The following is a 20,175-nucleotide window of genomic DNA, read 5'->3' as shown; positions in this document are numbered from 1 at the left end:
ATGATGTCAATATATTTCCGCGAAATGCCTTTCCTTATCAAGGCCCACCAAAGTACTTCCCTTGGTACCTTATCATATGCTTTCTCCAAGTCAATGAAAACCATATGCAAGTCTTTCTTCTTATTTCGATATTGCTCCATTAATTGTCTCATTAGATGGATGGCTTCCATAGTTGATCTTCCCGGCATAAAGCCAAACTGGTTTTCCGAGATCTTCACCGTCCTCCTTAGCCTTTGTTCAATCACTCGCTCCCAAAGTTTCATAGTGTGACTCATTAATTTGATTCCCCGATAGTTGGCACAATCTTGGACATCGCCTTTGTTCCTATACAAAGGGATTAAGATGCTTTTCCTCCATTCTGATGGCATCTTATTGTTTCTCCAAATTTTGTTGAAGAACGTCGTCAACCATTCGATTCCTCTTTCTCCCAAACATCTCCAAATTTCAATAGGGATGCCATCAGGTCCTACTGCTTTCTTCAACTTCATCTTACTTAATGCCATTTTGACTTCACCCTTTTGAATTCTCCGCATGCATTCATGATTTATCATATCGTGATGGGTACTTATATCTCCAACATCTTGTTGGCGATCTCCATTAAATAAGTCATCAAAATAGGACCTCCATCGTTCCTTGATATCCTTATCTCCAACTAGGACTTTCTGGTCCACATCCTTCACACATTTAACTTTTCCGAGATCTCGCGTCTTCCTATCTCTCATCCGAGCAATTCTATATATGTCTCTTTCCCCTTCTTTCGTATCCAATCTTGTATACAGATCCCGATTCACCTTTGCTCTAGCATCTCGTATGACTTTCTTTACTTCCCTTTTAGCCTCTTTGTATTTTTCGTAGTTCTCGTCACTCCTACATTTCCCCAATAGTTTATAGGATTCTTTCTTACTCTTTACTGCTTGTCGTACTTCTTCTGTCCACCAAGATGTGTCCTTACCCGGTGGCATGCTACCTTTAGATTCCCCTAGAACTTCCTTCGCTACTTCCCTTATACTATGCTCCATCTTATTCCATATCGAATCTATATCTGAATCCATATTGCAAGTCCAAATATCTTTTTTGGTCATCTCATCCACAAATTTTTGTTGATTCTCCCCTTACAATTTCCACCACTTAATCTTAGTCTCTACTTGAGGTGTTTGTTTTCTTATACGTTTCCTACTTCGAAAATCTAGCACCACTACTCTATGTTGGGTTGTCGTACTCTCACCAGGGATCACCTTACAATCAATATAACTCTTTCTCCAAGCACTCCTTACTAAGAAGAAGTCAATTTGGCTCGCAATTTCCACCACTTAATCTTAATCTCTACTTGAGGTGTTTGTTTTCACATCCACTATCATTAAGAAAAAAAATTCATGAACTGCGTGCAGTTAGTTCCTTAATGTACCAATTCAACTAATATAATTAAGTAGCTATTAACATTTAATAGAGGTAACTAGATTAGCCAATTGGCTCATTCACAATCTTTAGTTAGAGGTTGTGTTTGGTTTGGTGCATTTATGTTACAAAATTGATGGATATTCTTAACAAGTAGGGTAAAATAGATGTCTTTTTTACTATTCTCAATAACTAGATTACATATCAGTTTCTGTTGAAATACTATGCGAAGTCATTAAGTTGATAGCAGCTTAATAGAAGTCAAATTCATTGTTCATGGAGTATAGTGTTTCCTTAAAAAATTGTGACAAAATATAAATAGAAACTGAATAGAAATGGCATTAATCCATTAAGATTAACCCATTAAATAGCATATTTACTTTCCTTCAAACCTTCAATTATCACAAATCTGAAAAATCAAGCCCAAATTTTATAATAATTGCAAATGGATACGAGAGGTTGAATCCGAAAAAAGAAAAACACTAACCACGAGATAGAAAAAATGAGCTGCAATAATCGAAAACAGAATCAAGGCGGTAGAAGTTACCTCTTTCCGAGAGAATCCAACTGAGAAAGAACCAACCCAAACATCATTATTCGAAATACAAGTTTCAAAATAGAACTCAGAAAAAATATAAACAACAACCAGAAACAAGGGACAAAGGAATTTTAACTCGCCATATTTGAAGCGAAGAGAAGGAACGAGAGGCGACATTGAGTTTTAGGGCTTTTTGAAATACCAAGCCTGAAGATGGAATCAGACTTTGAACCATGAAGCTCGTCGTAGTAGGAGTGTTGTTAGAGAGAACCATGAAGCGGCCGCAGTATGAGTGTTGAGAGAGTTAGGTTTAGAAAGAGAAGACACTGGGTTGTCCGAGAGAAAGAAGTCCTGGCAATGAATAAGTGAGTACGGAAGTGAGCTATGGATAAGGATAGGCATTATTTTGGTGGGAATTTTTGGAGCATTTTTTTTTATTTTTTTTTGACGAGGTTGGAGCCAAAAGTTTTAAAAAATTATTAAGAGGGCTTTTTAAATTTTTCATTTTTTACCAATTTTAGTTTTTTTTTTTTTTTTTTTGTTATTGTTAATTAAGTTTTACGCATGATTTTTTTTTTATGAAATTTAATCATAAATTTTAATAGCTTTTATTATAATCATTAGAAAAAAGTTTGGAGGAAGTGAATTAATTAGTGGAAAATTTTGCAAAAATCAATATAATTTTTAGTAGTACATAAAGTTTTGGCGCGAAATTTTGGAGCTAAAAATTTGAACATTAATAATAATTGGGTTAAAGTGTAAAAATACCCCTAACGTTTTCGCCCACGAGCAATTTTACCCCTAACGTCTAAAATGGTGCAATTTTACCCCTTATGTTGGAAGCCAAGAGCAATTTTACCCCTAACGTTGATAAATTATGTCAATTTCAGACACTATTATAAAACACAGATATTTTCGTTCCTTATTCTGTACCAATTGCATAACAATTCGTTCTAAAAAAATTTCATGTTTTTTATAATTTAATAATAAAATTTGAGATTAATATTTATAAATTCGGTGAATTTTTTGATTTTTTTTTGTCTAACTCGTACAAAAAGATAGTATTTTTTTTCACATCTCAATGTAAGTTTGTGTTACTGATAAAATCACACACGTGAGAAATATAGATGACAAGATTCATGACCGAGAAGACAGTTTGATGAATTATTTATCAAATTGACCCAATTTATGAACGTTAGGGGTAAAATTGTTCTTGGCTTCCAACGTTAAGGGTAAAATTGCACCATTTTAGACGTTAGGGGTAAAATTGCTCCTGGTCCAAAACGTTAAGGGTATTTTTGCACTTTAACCCATAATAATTTTTTAGGGAACAAATCTTATTTATTTAGTAATTGTATTTTTTTATTTTTATTTCAGATAAGGTGTAAAAATACTCCTAACGTTTGGTTAATGTTTTTACTATTAACAAATATTTAGTCTTCAATTATATGTTTTATTTTGTTTGTATTTTAACTAAGGCATTACACTTATTTGGGTCCCTAAAGTAAAGCTTCAAAATTAATTAGGACCCTGAACTATCAAAATCATCAATTAAATCATTGAACTAAGCAAAAATCATAAATTGAGTCCTCATCTTACCTTAAAATTGGAAACTATGACTATTTGATATAGACTGTAATTATCTCTGTGTTGGTTCAAAATGGGTTTGAGAAAAAAGGTATGAAAATGTTCAATCGAATGATTTTCAAATGGGGACTCAATTGATGATTTTTAGCTAATTCATGGACCTGATTGATGATTTTGATAGTTTAGGATCCTAATTGATTTTGAAGTCTTAGTTTAGGAACCAAATGGGTATTATGCCTTTCATTAATTAGACCACATTTTTAATATATTAATTAATTGAAATACAGTTTATTTTTTAGTTGTTTTTTAATTATTTTTTTCTATTATTTAAGAAATATTATTATACTACTTTACACTATTTTTAGTCAATAAATACAATTTTTTACAAACTATATACAAAATCCTTAATTAACAAGTGTTGAAAATAATTTATCAATTTAATTTGTATTTTTATTAAATGCAACGTTGGAATAGTATTTTCACATGGTATACCGTTGCTTTAACTAATTATCAAGTTAATTAAGGCAACGACATGTCATAAATGTCATATTATTGTTGCCTTAGTTAAAATTAAACAATAAAAGTAGATCAAAGGCAACACTTAATACATAGTCGTTGCATTAGACTTTCATAAACATAAACAATTAAAAGATATTAGAAAATGCAACAATTTACAGCAACGATTTTTGAAAATTAGTTGCTATAGACAATCTATGGTGTAGTGCTTGTTCATCTTTGTGGTCGATTCTCTACTCAAGGCTATGCAGATCCTCATAGCCATAAACTTCATCCATATGTCTCTCTTCATCAAGGGCGGGGCTATGGATGGTCTAGGAGGATCGGCCGACCCTCTAGATATCCAGAAAACTCCATAGTAAGGATGCTCTGTCATGTTTAAGTTGCATTTAATTTTTTTTCTTACACGGTCAAGCCTCTCCAAGATTTAGTTCTTAGCTCCGTCGTTGCTCTTCATAGTGGCATGATGAATATGTTTATAAGCCTCTCATACCAATAAATGCAATAGAAATAAATAATTCGTTGTTAATAGTTGAATTGCGTACAATTGCCTATTACTAACCTTCAAAATTCAGAGAACTTTAAAAAATTACTAACCTTCAAAATTCAGAGAACTTTAAAAAATAGAAAATGGTTCTATTAAAGATAGATATAAAAACTCATTTTTTACCACTAAAACAAGTCTTTAAATAACAAAAACCTAAGGAAGAGTACTAAAAAGAAAAGGAAAACAAAATCGGAAAACGAAAAGAAAAATAAAAAGGAAAGTATTTAATAGGTAAAACCCTCAAGAATAATGCCTAAAAACTAAATTGCATTTTTGAAAGCTTAAATAGTTGGAATTTGATTAAAAAGGCACGTAGCCATGAGCTTAGCTCATGACCTTTGATCCTTGGCTCGTTTCCCATGAAAATAGGATTCGGAAACACAAAAATCTGAAGCCTACAAAATTGACAGAAATTACTAATTTGTCATTGCATCAAGTCTTTTTCCTGAATTTGCAAGGTTGCTCTTCAATCGCATCAAATAGATTTAGTCACTCATCAAATTACTAAGAATCTCATTTCTCTCCGTATAATTGAGAAGCCTCTATGTTCTCTCACTATTAGTAAATATAACAATATATAATACTTTTATGATAAAATGATAAATAAGGAGGGAGTATGATGAGTATTGTTGGAGACAACAAGTATTTTAATATTCTTAAAAAGCTAAGTGTCCATTGTTTATATTACTAACACATGTTATAATGCTAATAACCAAGTCTGCGACATATAAGTTAATCACAATTTTTTTATCAAAATATCTAAAATGTTTACTATATTGCTAATATATATATTTACAAATCAGGGCTAGCCCTGGGGAGTGATTGAAGGGTAGCGGCTTAGAGCCCCTCTACCATGTCCAAATAAAAAGATTGATAAAGTTTAAATTTGTCCCTATTGTTTTTCGGGAAAGGGTAAATTCACCTCCTAACATATAAAATGGTAAAATTTTGTCTCTAACGTTTCTAAGTAGGATTATGTTTACCCGCACCAAACATAAAAATTTAACAGAATGTTTTGCATAATTTAACTGCATATCAAACCTTCAAAATATCAAATATGTCGAAAATGATTATTGTGTTGCAAACACTTACAAACAGAGAAACTGCCAAAATATCAAAAATTAAGCTCATAATGTATAAATTAATCACAAAATTACGACATAAATATCTATTATGTTATTATCACAGTTACAAACGACATGATCAAATGCACGAAACTATTTTAATTTATCGATAAACTTATTTGAGAATGCTGATGTGACAGTCAAATTATGATCAAACTAGTCTGTTAAAATTTTCTCTCGGATAGGGGGTAATAAGTTTAGAAACATGATAAAATTTTACCATTTCATATATTATCGAACTAAATCTATAGTTCAATCGGAAGGATAGGAGCCAATTTTTATCCAGACAATTTGAAAGCAAATTACAGACATTCAAGGCAACATGCAAAATTTTGTTTCCACTTTATCTCTGATTTCTTCTTTGAAATCATATTTTTGCTTTTTAAAAAATCCATCTATCTTCTTCATATAAGTTTAAAATTTTAGAATGGATGTATAAATGGCCCACATTTATTATTTTTCCTAGAGCATATAAAAGTTCAAAACTGGACCTATTACAAATAACAACAAAAAGATAAGAAATTGTTTTAATTTATGGTTAAATTTATTCGAAAGGTCAATAATTACAATCAAATAAATAATTGTAAAACCAGTTCGTTCAGATTTTCAATTAAATAGCGATAAAATTGATTTCAATTGAAAAGTTATGGTTAAATTTATAAAATGATTAAATTTATGTATTTTGTTTTTTTATGTTAGGATAAAACTATACCCTTATCCCTATAAAAAAAATATATGATATATTATGACATGTACATTATATTAGAAATGAAGAGAGGAAGAGATGAAGAGAGGAAGAAAAAAAGACATGACGATGAAGAAAAATGGTGCAGATTTCCCAATATAAAGGAAGAGATGAAAATCAAAGGTCTGTGAATCTCCTCGGGAAAAGAAACTGTGTGCCAAGGAAGAGAATAAGGAAGGGAGAAGATGAAAGGTTAAGGGTATTTTGAAAAAGTCACGTAAAAATAATCTAGATATATAATATGTTGAGTAAATGGGTTAAATATGTAAATAGGTCTCTAATTTGATCCAAATTTATAATTTTTCCAATATAATATTACCCCTTTAAAAAAAATATAATATTGCCAAAGCAAGTTGGCTTTATTTTATTCCCCTACTTAGCATTATTAACAAATTTTTTATTTTATATAATATTTAATTTTAAAATAAATAAATAAACAACCACTAAGAAATTGACCAAATATAATATTTAATTTTAAATAAAGGCTTAATACATCATTTGCCTCCTAAACTTGTTCAAAATGGTTGATTGGCCCCCTGAACTTTCAAAGTGCCTCGATAGCCTTCTGAACTTACATAAAATGTTCAATTAGCCTCCTGAACTTGCATAAAATGTAATCAATTAATCACTCGGTTGTAAAAAAGTAGTTAAATATGAAAGATATGTTGCACGCATCTTAAAAAAGTAAAAAAGAAAAAGTAAAACTACCAAGATCGGGTATGCGATTATAATATTAAAGAAGAAAATGTTTTATAGTTGAATAAGTATGAAATTCTTTTTTTAACATTTTTTAATCTATTTTGTGAAGTATGTAATAACATTATAAGGCACGTGTAATATATCTTCCGCATTTGACTTATTTTTTTACAACCGGGTGATTAACTGATTACATTTTATGCAAGTTCAGAGGGCTGTTGAAACACTTTAAAAGTTTAGGAGACCAATCAACTATTTTGGATAAGTTCACGGGGCAAATGATGTATTAAGCCATAAATAAATAAACAACCACTAGGAAGTCTTTGAGTATGTGGTAACTAATAATTCATCTCATTCTTACGCCTCAACCTTTTTGGAAGAACTAATGGAAACTTAACCTTCCTCCAAAAGTCAGCCACTTTTTCTAGGGGGTGTGCAAGAACTCTTTACCATCAATGGAGAATTTATTCAAACGTAAGGGGGTTGCAGTTAATCTGTGTCTGTTTTGTGGGGATGGATCTCTCTTGCATATATTTAAAAATTGCATTGTTGGCAAGAAGAGATGTAAAGCTTATCGACATTATCTATGGATGAGTCGATAGAATTTCGAATTTTTTGTGCATGTATGTGGATGATTTGGTTCTCTCATAATAGGGTAAATTACACCCATAGCGACCCATCTTTACCCATTTAACATTATGGTCACTGAACTTTAATTTTTAATAGTATGACAATTGAATTTTACACTTTTTAACATCGGTGGCTACTCAACGCCTCAAAACGACAACTGACGGTCTGAAAATAAACAATTCGAAGATTTAATGATATTCTAAGAAACTTTAATTCTTGAAAATTTTCGTTTTGAGGTCATTTAGGTGTTGTTTGGTTAGGAGAGAGAAAGTAAAATTTTAGAGAGAGAAAAGCTTCAAAAAAAAGTGATTTTGGAAAATAAAAAATGTGGTTTTATGGTAAATGTCATTCTAAACAACTTTAATTCTTGAATATTTTCATTTTGAGATGGTTAATAGTCATTTTAAGAATTTGGTTAAAGCTAAGTGACTATTGGTTTTAAAAGTATAAAATTTAATGGTTATACTGTATACAATTGAAATTAAGTGGTCACAATATTAAAATGAACAAAATTCAGTGGCCATAGATGTAATTTACCCCTCACAATGGCATACTACATGGAAAACAACTTGTCTCTGATCAAACTTTTCTAATCGGCATCCATAATGCGACGAGGATCAAGGATCAACAAACACAACAATGGACTCAAGATTCTACAAAGATAGCAAGATGGACTCCTCCCTGTCGATTTTTCCAAACTCAATTATGATGTCGCAGTTACTGATCAAAACACAAGAGAAGTGGCCGAATTTGTCTCACGAGACTGCACATGTCAAATTAAATTCTACGGAACGTGCCCATTAGGATACAGAATTTTTATTGAAAGACTTGTATCTTCAATAGATGCAGAAACATCGAATACAGCAAATAAACATAAAAAAAACAAAAACCTGTTTTAATACCCCATGAATTAGCCAAACGAGAAGATACCTTAATGGGGTTCATATCTTTTTAGGAGAGCTTTTCTTATAAAAAAAAAAAAAAAACCAGTTATGACTAATTTCTTTTATGAATGCAAGCTTTTCTTATAAAAAAAATGTTTAAAATATTATTTAATTTTTAAAAATTTTATTTTGTGATTTTTATTGGTTAAATTTGATAAAGTAAAAAAAATTAAAATTTTGTAAACCATATGACTCAAATAAAATATTGATATGTTTTGTATTTCCACATATATCAACACATTTTTTAAATTTTGCATAATTTAACTACGCAACACATTTAATCCATTTTTAATTTTAAAAGATACCAACATTTTCTTCTAAATATGTAGTTAAATTATTAAAAATTCCATCATAAAATTTAAAAGTATCATCAAATAAATATAAAAGGCAACACAAATTAAAAAGTGTGGTTGAATTAAATACGGAGATAAAAAATAAAAGTATATGCATATAAAAAAAAATACCGAGACATTTTTTCTCGATGCAAATTCTAAACCGTTTTTTATTTTAAAAAAATACTGATGCTTTTTTAAAAGCGTAGTTATTTCTTTTTTAAATAACAACATATAATATAAAAGCATAGTTATTTCTTTTCTCGATGCAAATTCTAAACCGTTTTTTATTTTAAAAAAATACTGATGCTTTTTTAAAAGCGTAGTTATTTCTTTTTTAAATAACAACATATAATATAAAGCATCGTTAAGTGATAATACAAACCGACACAAATATAAAAACGTGATTAAATTTTAAAATATAGAAACATATATCAAAAAACGTCGTTAAACAAATATCGTAATAGACATTTTTTTTTTATAGTGTGTAAATCATATGATTCAATTTGTAACAAAAAGTACTAAACTGCAAAAAATATAAAACCATAGAGCAATTATTTGCGATTAACCTTAAAATTATAACTGGGTCGTAACTTTAAGTCACAGACTATGTGATGTGAGGGTTTGCAGGGGATTGTCGGATAGTAAAACAAGAACTCTCATTTCGGATCAGGTGATATATAAATTTTGTTTTTTTTTTTTTTTTTTTTTTGATAAAAGGTGATATATAAATTAAAAAATATTAATGAAAATCAATAATTTTATAATTTGTTATCTCAACTACCATAAATTGATGTAGAAGGCACCTTAACCTTATTCCACGCGGTATATATCCATCATATTAGAAATAAAATAAAACACTCCCGAAGCAAGTTGGGTTTATTTTACGGGGTAATTATAAATCTAGCCAATTAAGAGGGATCATTTACATATTTAATTCATTTTATTTTCATTTCATCAAATTAGATACTTTCATCCATTTTGGACAAAATTACCCTTAGTTTTATTGGATCGATAGATCTGCTCCTGATTCTTCTTCGTGTGCTTCATCCGCTTCTTCTTCTTCTTCTTATTCGTTTCAACTTCTTCTTTGGTCATCTTCTTCAATTTCTGATACCAATCGTTAGCGATTTTTGAGATTATTGAAGTATTATGTTCAATTTCACGGAGAAATTGTATGTTTTTAGCTTATATGTCTGCTTTTCTCGCTAGTCTTGCCTCTTTCTTCGTCTATAATGGTATCGTTTCAATTTCCCCTATTTTCCACCATTTTCCTCCATTTTTCTCCATTGTTATCGCATTTGTGACAAAATTTGTTGCATTTTGTCACAAATGAGACAACAATTGTTGTATTTCGACAACAGTTGTCGCATTTCATCGTACAATTCTTGTCGCATTTTTTGACGAATTTGTCACAAATACGACATCGCAGCAGTTCAATTGTTATATTTTTTTTTCTTTCTTATTTTTTGAGCTTTCTATCTTAATCCTCTTCCATAAACACTAATTCTTCAAAGGTTAAACGAAACCTAATCTCCTCTCTCTATAAACCACCATCTTTTCGTCGGTTTGGGATGGTGAAGAAGACGTTGAGAATGTGAGAAATAAGGTGAATTGAAATAAGGGTATTCTTGTCCAAAATAGATGAAAGTGTCTAATTTGATGAGATAGAAGCAAAGTGAGTTAGATATGTAAATGGAAATTCTTAGTTGGGGTAGATGTTAGATTTGTAATTAGCCTTTATTTTATTTCGGTCAGTTTGAATTACTACTAATTTTATTATTATTAAAGCGAAGACAACTTTGTCTTGATATTGCTTCATAAATACGATGATTAAGCAAGGTATGACTGCACAAATTAACACCATCAAACAGAAAATCAAAACTCGGAAAAATGGATTCTTCTTCAATCCTCTCCAATGAATTCACCCGTCTTCCAACGGAAAAACAAGAAGAAGAGATCGGAAAACTCTTCATCCTACTCGGAGGAATGCAAATCAGAAGAGAACCTAATCAAACCGACCAAGATTTCAGACACCGAACTTTCACCGACGGATTGGAAGAACTTCCCGATGATTCCAAATAGAAAGAAGAATTCTACCAGAATAGAATCATCCCTTCTCTGATTGACGATTTCAACGAATCATCAGTAAATAAACAAAAAAGACTCATGGATAAACTCTCCGACCTCACTGATGGCCTTTCAATTAAGAAAAAACCTGATGAAAGTAAACTCAATTTCAGAATCCGATTTTATTCCCGGTTGTTGCATAAACTTCCACCTGGTTCCGAGTTCGAAATGGTCGAGTTTGCGAGGCAGGTCGATGAGGATGAGTCACATGGCGAGTCTGATGAATCGGATGAAATTGCTGAAGAACAACCTTTCCTTTATGGATCAGTAGCAGAAAATCAGCTTCAAAATCTGATCTCTGGTGAAATTGATTATTCTGCGGTCTATTGTGATCATTTCTGCCGTATGCCGAAAGAAAAACAAGATGAAGAGATCAGAAAGCTGTTCTTCGTGGTTGGAGGAATTGAGATCAGAAGAGAATTGAATGAGAGTGATGAACATTTCAGATACCGGAGTTTTAGAACGGGGATTGAAAAGCTTCCGGATGAGTGTGAATGCAAAAGAGATTTCTTCGATAATGTAATCATTCCTTCTCTGAGGAAAGCTGGTAATTTCGGATTTAATGGTGGTGGAAATAATGGAGTTGGAGTTGGAGGATATCGTTTTCCAATGCAACCATTGATGATTCCAGATCTGCGGATTAGATCTGAAGAGAGTACTAGTCTTCCACCGCAACCTTCATGGAAGGATAAAAAGAAATTCAAGAAACTACTAAAATATTACTGACATCAGAATTTCTATAATTTATCGGTTGCAATTGAAAAAGAAAAAAGAAACATGTTATTTCATTGGTGTATAGAAAGACAATGCAGAATTGTCATATATCTATTGACAAGATCCAACAGATGGAGACCACAATTGTAATGTTTCTATTGTGTAGGAAATGCAGTAAGCCACTAGTAAGGTTATTCTTGTGATATTTGTATCAATAGTTAAAAAAATTATGAACCATTTTATCGAAGAACCAATAAATGTTATTGAAATATTGAATTATTTGAAACTGTTTTATTGTTTTTTGAATATATTTATTGATCATGTGATATAATTGCTTAAAACTAATTAAATCATATTCACGATCAATTGTGTCATTATATGAATCTAAATATTGATTTTGCTTCAAAAATTGTAAGAATAAATTTTTTTACTTTATTTTCTATAATTAAATACTAAAATATTATATTTTTTAGGATAATTAATTTATTAGTCCTTATATTTTGACAAAACACAATATTTAGTCCCTGTATTTTTAAAAACACACGGTAAAGTCCCTAACGTTTTTCTCGGTGAACTGTTTAGTCCCTAATGTTTTTCTCAGTGAACTGTTTAGTCCTTGCCGTTAGACTCTCATGAAGATTCTGTTAGTCGATTTGGATTTGCGTTCTTCTTTTCCTTTATTTTCCTTTCCTTTAAACTCTAATGCATCTGAAATCAACTTTGAGTGTTCTGCTTCTTGATTTTCTTCTTAATCGTTCAAATTTGTAAGCATTGAGTCCGTTCTTTTTCTTGTTCTCCATAGAAATAGCTTCTTCTTTTAAATTGAATTTCCTCTTCTGAAGTTTGAAGGTAAATAGTAAAGGGTAATTTAGTCATTTACGAAGTCATAAACGGTAAAAAATCTAACAAACAGACGGAAGGAATAAACAGTTCACTGAAAAAAAGGTTAGAGACCTTACCATGTATTTTTAAAAATACAGGGACTTAACAGTTTGTTTTGTCAAAATATAGGAACTAATAAATTAATTACCCTATTTTTTATTGTGTTAGTTAGAAGTTTAGTTAAGATTTATACAGAGCACTCGAAATCTTAGAACCTCCCCTACCCATAGACCTCTCATTGAAACGTAACAGACTTCGTAAAACATTATTTAAACAGGAATGGACACCGAAAGGAAAGATGCAACTAAAAGGAGAGTTTATGTGTAACATAGATAGAAAATAAATAATTCTCTATCAGGTTGTCTTTAAAAAAATAAAAATAAAATATTATCTTTATCTTATTTAAAAAAAATTAATTTGGTTTTTTATTTTTGTTAACTTATACTAATTTAATCGTTTTATATATTTTACTATGATTTAATTTAATATTTGATGATAGTGTTTATTTTAGATACTAAAGAGCTATTTCGTAAGGGCCTATTATGGTGGGTTGGTTCTGGTGCTGATATCAAAATCTGGGAGGATAATTGGGTTCCTGGATTAAATGTCAAACGACTCTTGATTAACTTGCATAATCATAAACCGATATGGGTAAAGGAGCTGATCCAAGAGGAGAATGGTGAATGGAATAAAGAGGAGTTACTAAAGTTTTTTTGTTCCGAATGAGGTCGCTGAAATTTAAAAAATTCCGTTAAGTTTTCGTCGGCCTACGGATGAACAGTATTGAGGTTTAACGAAAACGAGAGTTTTCTCCATAAAATCAGCTTATTACTTGGCTGAATGAGTTCGTGCTGCTCAGGAAAATCGTACTTCAACGTCCTATCATGGGAACAGGGCCGGTCCTGACAATTTAGGGGCCCTAGGCAAAATAAGTAATAAGGGTCCCTTGAATAATAAAAAATTTATACATAACAAAATAGACCTTTTAATTTTTTTATATTTCGGAAAGAAATAGGCCCTCTTGTATAGTTGTTTCACTATTAATATTAAAAAAAAATTCAATTTAATATATACATATAAAGGCTAAAAAATAGTTTTTAGGCCCCCTCCAGCCTTGGACCCTAGGCCAGTGCACCCTGGGCCTATGCCCAGGGCTGGCCATGCATGGGAATAAAGGGTTATGGAAGTGTCTTTGGTCCCTCGACATTCCGTTGAAGCTGCGTCATTTTTTGTGGAAATTATGTAAAAACATTCTTCCAACTCCGGATGTAATTGCGAAACGTGGAGTTATCTGCTCAACCGAATGCCCAAGGTGCTCATCGTCAATAGAAGATGGTCTTCAAGCGATTAAAACATGTAGGGAGAATAAGCAGGTTTGGAAGAACATGGAGTTTTCAATTCGGATTGACAAAATTATAGCAGTTGATACACTGTCATGGATTCAAGCGTGTATGGATTTGCTTCGACCGAGGGAACAGGTACATGCTGTTTGTGTCATGTGGTGGTTCTAGTTTCGAAAGATCAAACTGGTGCACGAGGAGGAATGGATCGATGATGCGGTGCTCCAAATAAAAATAATGGAATTTATGGTTGATTAGCGAGTTAATGGTGTAGGAAATGTTCCTCGAAATTCCGAAACTAATCCTCTTGGCCCTTGTAAGATCTGGCATCCACCCTGTGAGGTGTTATAAAAATTAATTATGATGCTTCTTATGGAGAAAATGGCTTGATTGCAATGGTCAGGGTAATAGCAAGGACTGAGGAAAGATAAGTACTTGCATCCGCAGGATTGCCAATTGAATCGTGTGCAAACATTGAGGCGGCGGAGCTTCGGGCTATAATGGAGGGTTTTAAACTTGCCAATGATTGTTTTTTCACCCGTATCTGCATTGAGTCTGATGCCCAAATTGTTATTGATACGCTTTTAAAAAGGCGGCCTCCTTTGGCATCCTTGAGTTTTCTTTATGATGATGTTATATAGTTCAGTTTGGGATTTGAACTTTACTTTTAATTTCAGTCATAGGGAGGGGAATGAACCGGCTCATAAGATGGCTATGTGGGCACGAGACTTTAATTCCCCATTAGTTTTCATCGAGTGGGTGTTTGGTTGCTCATTTTCATGCTTCTGTTTGCCTTTTTACTTCAAAACGAAGAGTTTTAGCTGTTTGGTTAGTGACCTCCTATTTGCCTTTTACATCTGAAAAACAATATTAGGTGTTTAGTTAGTGACCTCCAGTTTGTCTTTTACACCTGAAAATCAGCCTTTTACAAAATCAGAGAATCTCTGCTTTTTAGAAAAGCAGCTTTTCCAGCAGCAAACATCAAACTGTAACGGCAACAGAAAACAATAGGTAAAACAAACGGGCCTTGAGAATTGTCCGTCTTTTATTTGGGAATCTATATATAAGGATGCTAAAGAATATGATTTATGAGAAGTAAGTTTTCATTAAAAAAAATATATATTTTTTTAAATTAATTTAATTTTATTATAATTATATATAATAATTTTAAATTAATTAATTATAATTAATTAATTAATTGTTTTTCAATTTATTATATCATTCAATCAACCCTTACCTAAACTTTTTATCATGAAAAAAAAAATCTAATAGATTCTGCATCCAAACACTAGTTTCCATTATTAAAATTGGGTTTATTTTATTCCCTCAGTTTGCATTATTAATCATTAATATTTATTTATTTTGAAAAAAATAAACAGAAAACTACTGAGAAGTTGACTTAATAATAATAATGATGAAACGTACATGACGGTGTGACATGGAAAAACAAACAAATTATAGCAATTAAAATGGCTTAATACTGTTTGTGTTTCAACTTATCCAAAAAAAAAATTGATTGATCATGAATTTTTAAAGTATTTCAATAATCTCTAAACTTATATAAAATATTCGTTTAATCTTTTAAAATTACTTAAAACACAATCAATTAATCATTCGGTTGCAAAAAAAAGAAAGTAAGTTAAATGCGGAAAATGTATTGCATACGTCTTTAAAAAAGTAAAACGATCAAAATCGGTGTATGCAATTCTAATATTAGGGTCTGTTTGGTTTAGCGGTTAGCTAATAGCTCTTGCAGTTAAAATTAGTTGTTTGCAGTTGCAGTAAGATGTTAACTGTTTAATTACTAATGTTTGGTAAAATTATATTGAATTGCTGCTGTTCGGATTTAAAATGTCTAAAATGGACATGTTTTAAATTAATCAACGATGAAATTATAAAGGGGAAAATGTGAAAAAATGTCCATAATGTTTACAACTAGGAATAATTTTACTCTTAACGTCTAAAATGATGTAATTTTACCCATAACGTTGGCAGCTAAGAGCAATTTTACTCCTTATAACATTGGCAAGTTTGGTCGATTTCAAATATTATTAGAAACCGTAGATATTTTAGTTCTTATTGGCTTAATACATCATTTGCCCCATGAACTTCATGAACTTTCAAAGTGTCCCGATTGCCCTCCCAGCTTGTATAAAAAGTTTAATTATTATTTCTCAAATTAACTCAATTTGTCAATGTTAGGGGTAAAATTGATTTTGGCTGCCAACATTAGGAGTATAATTGCACCATTTTAGATGTTAAATGTAAAATTACTCCTAGTTATAAATGTTAGGAGTATTTTTGTACCTTATTCTGTTATAAAATAAAAAAATGTGTTACAAAAATTAATAAAAATAATCTATATAAAAAATAAAAAATTTATTGAACGCAACAAATGTTGTAGAAATACAAATAATGTTAAAACATAAACATATTTTGTGGAAATAAAAAGGATAATTTTATCAATAACAAATAACTACAAACAACTGTTTATGAAAAGCTCCAAATAGGAGGTTTTCGTGAAACGCTCCAAAACGTTGCAGATTCCAGAAAAAATGCTAAACGTTGCGGTTATATAAACCTAACCAAACGCTATTTTTTCTGCCGTTTGGAATTACACGCTAAACGCTCATCCGAAAAGCTAAAACAAACACCATGTAAGTAGTGAAACGCTAAACGCTCATCCGAAGATAAATATTATAGTTGAACAAGTAAGAATTTCATTTTTAATCTTTTTTTTTTGTATTATGTAATAACAATCTAAGAAGTGTATATTACATATTTCATAATTTAATTTTTTTTTTTACAACTGAATGATTAATGAATTATATTTTTTTGATGAGTTCTGCTCGGGAGTTGGCCTGGAGGTGGGGAATGGTAAGTCCATTAGTTTCTGGTTTGATAACTGGATTGGGGATAAACCGTTAATTGAGGTGTGTTCTTCCCCCCCGCCTAGTGATATACGCAACTGGAGGATTGCCGATGTGGTTGACTCGGAAGGGGACTGGATCTGGTCAAAGTTTGATACTTTCTTTAGCCTTGAGACTCTCCTTAGAATGCGGGGAGTGAAGGTGAGTAATCAAGAGGAAGACTTGGATAGGCACTGTTGGGCGCTGACTAACAATGGAGTTTATTCTTGCAAATCGGTCTTTGAAGCTTTCTCTCTCTTTAGATCTGATCCTCCCTCGGATGTGTGGAAGTCGATTTGGACCCTTAAAGTTCCTTTCCGTATTAGGAGTTTCCTGTGGCTGGGCGTTAAGGACAGGCTTCTTACTAATTCGGATAGGCACAGAAGGCACTTGGCTGATTCTGGAGCTTGCAGTAGATGCAGAGGCCATGTTGAGACTTTGTGCCATGCTCTTAGAGATTGCTCTAATAGTAAAGAGGTTTGGAGGAAAATTCTCCCACACCATATTTTCTCTTCCTTCATGGCACATTCTGAGGTCGACTGGTTCTCTGATGGTGTTAGAGGAAAGTTGCTTCCATACATGGAGCATGGTGACATTTTCTTTGCTATTATCTGTCACCAAGTTTGGAAATGGAGAAACGAGGAGATTTTTGGAGATAAAACTGTTTTTATGACAAACTTAGCTGATTTCTTCTCGAAAAAACTTTTCTCTATTATCGATAGTTTCAAAGGAGAGTCCCTTGCCAGAGCCTCTTAGTGTTGTGATGTCCATCTCGTGGGATGGAGCAGGCCAAGAGAGGGGGTTGTGAAGCTGAATACTGATGGTTCCTGCCTCAGTAACGGTAAGATTGCGGCTGGAGGTGTGCTTAGAGATGTAGGGGGCGTCTGGCTTTCTGGGTTCTCCCAGAATTTAGGGTTGGGTTCTTCCTTTTCTGCGGAGCTCTGGGCTATTCTTACTGGAATCAATCTTGCTAAAAGGCTGGGTTTTAAGAGGCTCTCTGTGGAGTCTGATAATTTGGAATCAATCAAAATGATTTCTGAGAATCATTCTATGGGTCTTAACAGTCACAACCTCATCAAAGCTATTATAAGGCTTTGCTCCTCCTTTGAGTTCGTAGAGTTCAGACACATTTTTAGAGAGCATAATCGTGTTGCTGATCGCTTGGCGGCGGCGGGCCATGAAGGGACGTTAGGCGTTACTACCCTTCCTATTTCCCCTAGTTTCATCTCTCATCTTCTCTTAGAAGATAGGATTGGGGTTAGCTTCCCTAGGCTAATTCATGGGTAGTTTGTTGTTGTTCGTTTTTCTTTTCCTTTTCTACCAAAAAAAAAATTATATTTTATACCAGTTTAGGAGGTAAATGAAAATTTGATTAGTTGACAGGGCAAATAATGTAATAAGTCAATTAAAAAGCAACATTTGTTCTTGTTATTGGCCCATAATAAATACGAGGTTTAAGGAAGAATGAGTGCAGAAATCATTTTCAAAATCCAAAATCAGAAAATGGGTTCTTCTTCAATCCTCCGCGAGGAATTCAGGTGTTTACCAATCGAAAATCAAAAGGAAGAGATCGGAAAGCTCTACGTCCTACTCGGAGGAATAGGAATGAAAAGATATCGTGATGAAAGCAATGAAGATTTCAGAATCCGAACATTCACAAAAGCATTGGAAAAACTTCCCGATAATTCTGAATACGAACGAGAATTCTTCGAGAACAGAATTATTCCTTCTCTGATAGAAGATTTCCAAGAATCATCTATGGATACACAAGAAATCCTTATGAAAAAACTTTCCGAGCTCACTGATGGTCTTTTGATTAAGAGAAAATATAAAGAAAGTAAGCACGATTTCAACATCCGATTTTATTCCCGGCTTTTGCCTACACTTTCGCCTGATTTAAAATACAAAATGGTGGAGTTTGCGTGGCGGATCGACGGCTCATCAGGTTCCGATGGCGACTCAGACGAATACAACTCGGATGATGAGTCAAACTCAGCTCGTGTTAACCATAGCGTTAATTAGATATGATGAAATTGCTGAGTTTCCTGGAGGAGAAGGTGGATTATCTTATCCAATGGAATCACTAAAGATTGCTGAAGGTGAAGCTGGGTTTAATCCAGCGCTTATCAAAACTCTACGCGGTCGTCCTCCTCCATCTCCGCCGCGGTCTTCATCTAATCCTCCACCACCACCTAGAAGGAAGAACAAAAAATAAAGAATGGTCTATCTGTTTTCCTGCCAGTGTTTTCTTGTATTTTTATTTCAATTTCAGACTTAGCTTTGTGTGTCAAATATCCCAAAGAATCATTTTGAAATGATGTACTTGTGTTGTGTGGATTTTAATTTACTCGATTAAGATAAGTACAATAAAATTTGTTAGTTAGAAACTAAATTATTATGTAAATAATTACATAGACAATTTAGTTAATTTGCTCAATTCAAATTATAAGCTATCCTTTATATATATATATGGAGGAGTTCTCAATGGTGACTCTCCATCCATGGGGACTAATTAGGTAACCTGCTATAGCAGGTTACCAAGTTACCTAGATGCATATGTCTCTCTTCATGATAAATACTATTACGTTTTTTAATAAAGGTTTCTCTCACCACAATAAATTCTTCTTCTTCACCATCCATCGATATGACTATGGTGTCTGGTTCTTTAATAATTCGAGTATTAATCTTACTCATGGATACTAAATCCATTTCTTTCTTTACGGTCTTTTTATGTTAATTTTTTCGGTTGATTTGAGATCCATATCGTTATAATTAATACATATCCCTCTTGTTAATTTTTTCTAGCTGATTCGAAATCCATATCGTTAAATTTTTCTGGTTCGAAATACATATGGAAGGCATTTCGATTTCATTTGATCTTTATCATTGATTTATAAATCGATTTTGGATTCCGATTTCGACCAATATTTATATTTCTGATTTCATTCATGTCCTTATGGGTTTAAGTTGATTTATATAATTCTGTAGTCGATTAATTTCTGATTTGGGATATACAAGTAGAATTGGAAATTTGGGATTGGAGTATGATCAAGAAGATGTCTACATGGAAGTGATAAAACTATGGATATATGAAGGTGTGGATGCTTCAATTATGTGAACTGCAACAATTTGTAACCAGGAATATG

This window comes from Euphorbia lathyris, chromosome 3, assembly GCF_963576675.1.
Source record: "Euphorbia lathyris chromosome 3, ddEupLath1.1, whole genome shotgun sequence".
Classification (NCBI taxonomy): Eukaryota; Viridiplantae; Streptophyta; class Magnoliopsida; order Malpighiales; family Euphorbiaceae; genus Euphorbia; species Euphorbia lathyris.
This window is presented reverse-complemented; position numbering follows the sequence as displayed.